This window comes from Pocillopora damicornis, chromosome 8 (genome assembly GCF_964200805.1).
Source record: "Pocillopora damicornis chromosome 8, jaPocDami1.2, whole genome shotgun sequence".
Lineage (NCBI taxonomy): Eukaryota > Metazoa > Cnidaria > Anthozoa > Scleractinia > Pocilloporidae > Pocillopora > Pocillopora damicornis.
In genome coordinates, this window is record NC_142677.1 from 23417304 (window position 1) to 23423431 (window position 6128).

At 36.9% G+C, this 6128-nt stretch overlaps 1 pseudogene; it reads right to left on the bottom strand.

Annotated features, from left to right (window-relative positions):
* Positions 1 to 4101: 4101 nt before the first annotated feature.
* On the bottom strand, positions 4102 to 4580 carry LOC149041860 (uncharacterized; annotated as a pseudogene).
* Positions 4581 to 6128: the final 1548 nt, after the last annotated feature.

Consider the following 6128-nt stretch of genomic DNA (forward strand, 5'->3'; position numbering starts at 1 on the left):
TAGAAGTCAATTCAGGTGTGAGGAACCAATCAAATCAGTTTATGGAAAAGACATCACAATAGGAACAAACAATTTTCAGGAAGTTTGCCCATCATGGAATGCAATTAATTTTTCCAATTGTTTTTATTGAGATCACTACGCTTTGCTGTATATATCACCCAAGGGTAACTCAAAAGTATTTCGGCAAAACTTTCTAAGAATCAGTTTCTAGAATAGACATCACAACAGGAACAAACAATTCTCAGGAAGTTTGCCCACCATGGCATGCAATTAACCTTTTTCCAATTGTTTTTATCAAGATCACTACGCTTTGCTGCATATATCACCCGTGGGGAATTCAAAAGTATTTCTGCTAATTTTTGGAACAATAAGTTTTGGAAAAGCAATATCAACACCTGATATCCTCCTGGTTTTGCCCTACAGTAAGAGAGACCCAACAAAACGTTAGAAAACGTACACTCTTCATTATCGATGAAGAATCAAAGCCGAACTTAAACTCCAATACCGGCCCCAAAAATTAAATTCAGTCTGAGGTTGGTTAAAATTTGATGGGAGCTTAATGTACTAATGCTGTTGAATAATATGAGTCAGTAAAACAAAAAAGATAATAAACAAACCAAAAAAACAATCGCCAATTTACCCACAACACGAGGTCCTCGGGTGCACTAAAATGCAAATTTCTCTTCACCATCATCTTATTGCCACAAATTAATTTTTCATGGAGCTCAGCTCATAAGAGACAAGGCATGGTTTGATGCTACTTAGGTGATCATGTCTGATTATCTACCTGCTTGCCTCGTAAACTTTAATATATCTGTAGAGATATTTTTCGGTGATCACAAAGAATTGGAGAAATAAAAACATCCATGACAGAAATTAATGATCATGTACAGCGTCCACTAAGCAATTTTTTTCCCTATGTTATGGGAAAATTGCAAAGCTATCCAAAATTTCGAAATTGTGCATATTTTTGACTACTATTAAAGCTGCGAAAATGTTTCCGCTTGTTGGAGGTCAATACAAATCGCTAGACGTATTGATACGTGTTGATACGCAAATTCGGCTGACGCATATGAAATTTAATTGCAGCTAGACTCACCAATCAGTTACGTTTGGACTGCAACAAACAATACAACGAAACGAAAAATTATCCCTTTTTTGAATATTCAAACAAGCGAGATCACATAATGTCAAATATTTGCTAAAACTGACGAGTCTTTGATTTTTTATGTCTCTACTTTACTCAAGTCGATCTCGTTTTGTAAAAACAACTGCATGTTTTATCACGGAATCGGGAAAACGACGGATTTTTCCATTTTTGTGACGATTTGTTTCCAATAGTTTCTCTACGAATTAAATTCTATCATATTTTTGACCTGCGAATGATATTCAAATTATCCTTTAGCCGGGAACAGTTCTTTATTGAATGTTTCTCCGTTAGTTGTCTGATTCCATTTTTGTATTTCCTTATTCGAAAGATTCACCTATTTTCATAAAAATTTAAAAAAGGAAATATGTTTACTTTCAAGATCCGAATAAAAGAGGACCTTTAAAAATATACTGGAAGAAATGGTAGGTTTTTTTTTTAAGTTTTCAGCTTTGCACAAAAATTTAAATCTCCCAACATCTTTTTGCAGCTGTTACCTCGAGCTCAAAACAATTGATGTTCTCTGTTTTGAAATACTTTTGGGGAAGACATCAGCATCCACGAGGATAAGTGGTCATAATTTGTTTTAGTTTTGCTTCTGATTTGTTGAGAAACTCTCTCGTGGATCAATTTGCTCAGAAAACTCGGAAGAGTTCATTTCACATTTTCCAGTGGAGTAGTAGCTCTTTATTTGAAAAGCTGAAATGAGTATTCAAAAAAACTTTTGAACCATCGTTGTTATCAAACAGCTTGAAAACTACTACACTTTGGTAAACCTACGCAACCATTCATATTTATGCAATATACTTTCCAAATAGACTTAAAGTGCAGCACAGCTGTAAGAATGCATATACATTTATACATTTATTCCATTTTGCACTATAGAACGATGTTTACTTAAAACCACTTCCCACGCATAAAGACATAACTTCAAATTTCTTCCTTCCAAAACTGCGAATGTGTTGTTTAAAACACATGTTGGATAACCTATGCTAGTTTTGTGGGTTTTTGCAGATATTGTTTATGCTTAAATCTAGCACAGTGATAGTGACTTTATGAAACCCATGTAAAATTCAGTTCTTCAGTTCTCTGTTTCTGATTTTCATCCAGTTAAAGCTGATTTAACCAAGCACACTTTGCTGGTGTGAATGGGATTTTAGCCTGAATTTTTGACTCTGATAACTAACTCTGAAACGGACGCTTTTACCTATAGTATCGGTAGATACGAAGGGGCACGCTGAAACCTTTGTTTCCATCCCAGAAACGTATCGGCTAACACATTACGACACTTTTTTCATATCAAATATTGCATATTGTTTGGAAAGTAGAGAGTAATGCCAGAGAAATTTGACTTAAGAAGGAGGAAGAAACACTCGCTTAAGTCTCGTGTTTCTCCTTACACTTCTTTCGTGCTCAAGTCGCTTACTACGTGCTCTATAACAGAACGTACTGAGCACATTCAAGGCTTCTTTATTCTTTTAAAATAACACACTGGTAGAATTGCGTGCGGAATGCAAAACTGGGTGATTATATTGAATACTTAATACCTTTTATCATTTGGTTTTCCTTCAATGCCGGCAAAACAAACAAGACAATATCTATATATGAATTTGAACGATTAACTATTGATATCCTGACGCCAAATAAGTGATAACCTTCACCATACAAGTTCATCAGATGCAATGTCAGTTTACAGTGTGAGGAGAATTCAGTTGTTTTATTCATGAAGCAAACTTGTTACGCTCACTGTCTACCGGCAAGGACTTGCGTAATAATATCACGCTTTTGAAATCATTGCTTTGTTCATACCAGAGATTAAAATATAGAAAACTATCGACAAGGAACCACTCCGGTAAACGTTTAGAAGATGGTTCTTAGAAAACGTTCACAGAGCCTTGTCTTTTCTCACTTTGTAATGAGGATATTGTGCGCAGTTCTTGCGATATTACTCCAAAGCCAAAGAAAAACGGGTTTTCAAAAGTAACGGCAACTCATTACATTTCATAAGGGTGCGTATAATTCCAAAATAAAGTTGAGTTTTGACATCGATTAATGTCCAACTACAGCTGCTGAATGAAAAGCAGGCGATATAGTTTATTATGAACGGCGTTTTGACGAAATATTTCTCGATTTTGTTGTAAAAAAGAGGAATGCAATATTCAATCAGTTTCTAGAGTTGAGATTTTCACTAAGAGTTTGAAAAAACTGATAGATATAGCAAATAATCCCCAATCTGTACAAGGTCAATAACTGAGGAAAAATTGGTAATAATTACTTTTACAATTTCCTTCGACAATTTCACTTTCTGTGGAAGCCACCACCTTGAATAGATTTTACAGAAAATAGATATTAAGTGTTTAGCCGGCGTTTTCATATGGGTGGATTTTCAGGGAGAACAGAGAGGGCGGGGAGGGTCAGTCGTCACTAACAGAGCACTAAGGGGGGACTATAGGAAATTGCCTGGCAATGAAGCGGGATCATTAGAATATTACAGAGCCTTTGGAGGATCTGGTAAATTTTATTGTGACACAACTAACAAATTGACATTGTCTCGAAACATCCATATTATTGACCTTACATACTCGCTCTTATTTAAATCAAAGCAAAATTGCATATTTACAAGCATAACTAAAAAATCTCGCAGACATGTTTCAAACCTGCAAACTGCTCATACAGCTGTGATGTAGTGTAATAATACAGAAACCATGTAATTTTCATCTTCACGTACTGTTAAAACGGACTGTTATATTTACATGCATCTGGTAACACAGGAATTAAACGAGGATTTTTTAGTCTTTTTCGAGCCTGTAAACTGCTTACTTGCAAAACTACTCAGCTGGTGATCAGGCGTGTAGTAAAACTGATCACATTTTAAAGGTAACCATGTCTAAATGATTTTTAAGCTGGACCAACTTCCTTGAGTGAAACTACAGGTGTGTTGATATGTAAGAAAATTACTTGCCTCCAATCCAAATCTGGGTGGTGTCATTCTCACTTGGAGTACAACGGAATTTAGGATTTATACAACCATCATAATAAAGACCAAAGTTGTCCTCGCTATACACAGCCGCGTCTGTTCTGCTTCCATTGAAATCACAACCATCCTGGTAATAACTATCAATATGGAGAGGAAAATCTCCTTTTTTATACCACGTCCTTGTCGTGCAATTCACACACTCATTTCCCCGATTGTTCACATATGCGTGCGGACGACAAGTTTCTTCCACCAAGGGTACGTCTCTTATGATATTAAAGTCTTAATCGAGGCTCTCAGGTAATCTGTATATACTGTGCCATCTGTGTCGTATCGTCAAGTAGCTCTCCAGTAAGTCGAGTAATCTCTGAGCCGAAGGAGGTAAGGTCGTTTCAAGAGGTATGCCTGCCAATTTGGGTCGTCACCGCTGATGGCTTGGTAGTCATCCGTGGCCCATAATTTTCATTTTCTTCTGGAACCCCCAACTTGAAGGAAAACAGAACAGCTTTATTTTTAATTAGCAGAAACTTCGAGAAACAGGCTCTTGGGCCCTTGAAGGGGCGGGGGGAGGAGGGACCGCATGGTTTTCAGGGGCAACGGAGAGGGGGATTAGTCGTCACAACAGTAATTCTGACTTCTGCTTTTACGTTCGATTTCTATTTGCGGCTATCGATTTAAAATTTTTCCATTTCGGACCTCAGACTTAAGATTTCGGACATTCCAGTTCGGAGTTCTGAGTTCTATTTCCGACCTCAGACTTCGCATTTTGGAAATTTGATTTCGGAGTTGTTTTGTCGGCTATTGACGTATGATTTTCTGACTTCCGGCGTTGGACCTCTAATTGTCTACCTACAACTTCTAAGCCTTCTTCGTCCTAATCTCTGACTGAGAACTTTTAAAGTCCGACTTTAATTCATCAATTGTCATATGAAGACTTTCGACTCAAAAGCTCAATATTTTTCCAAGTTCGACTCTGAAGTATCATTTTCAAAGTCCATTAACTAGAGAAGTCCAACTTTCTTCTTAAATCAATGATATAAAATCAAGATATGAGGAAATTATTAAATTTTAAAAGAGAGAAGTACAGCAGTAGTTGAGATAAGAGGTGCATTACCTTCAAGTCACTAGTTCACTAATATTTAACCCTGGACAAAAAAGGAATCAATGTTGGTACAATTGAATGTAGGCTACAAATGAGGCGGGAATGGGCCACTCAAATCTTAAAGTGACAGGAATGAAAAGGACAGCGTAATTGGTAAGTCACGCTCCTTGTCAAATATATATATGCGCTGTGGCCGCGAGAGAGTAAGTTCTAGAGTCTCTGATGGTTTGGCAAGATATGTGAGTTATTTTCCCGTTCTTGATCGTGATAAGGCTTTTCTGGCTACAAATGGAAAGTGACTGTGCAAATAAATAGGACAGTACTGATCTTAGTTGTAGAGAGGACACTTAAGCTTATTGCATCTAAATCATGCCTTTGCTGATCAGTTTTTTTAAGTTTAATGGTAGAGTATCTTACGGCAAAATCGGAAGGTCTGAGAGTTGATTACCAGTCCCCATCCGTCGACGGAACTTAAAGTTTACTAGTCCTTTCTTTCTAATTCTATTAGCAACTATTGTGTTTATTATTCTATTTTTGTGCTGCAATTAACGTCTGTGACATTCAATCGTCATTTTTCGGGATCGTCTTGTCATGCTAATGAGATTTATATTGGTAAAGCACGTTATCCTGCAACCTCCGGCCATCGTAAAACTCGCACGGTCCGCTGGCTATGGTATTTTTTGACACTGTCACAAAATTTAACGCTACAGTAAACGACAATCGCTACTTTACCGCATGAAATATTGTCGTTGTGAAGGTAAATTTGATAAGTCAGTAATCTACCTCACTTGAAAAATAGTGGATCACTCTTGATGCCAGTGAGTATACAACAGATTTTTTTTCTGCCAAAACGTCGAAGCCTGTGTGAATAAAGATCTTAAAAGTATTCTTAACCTACTGCAGTT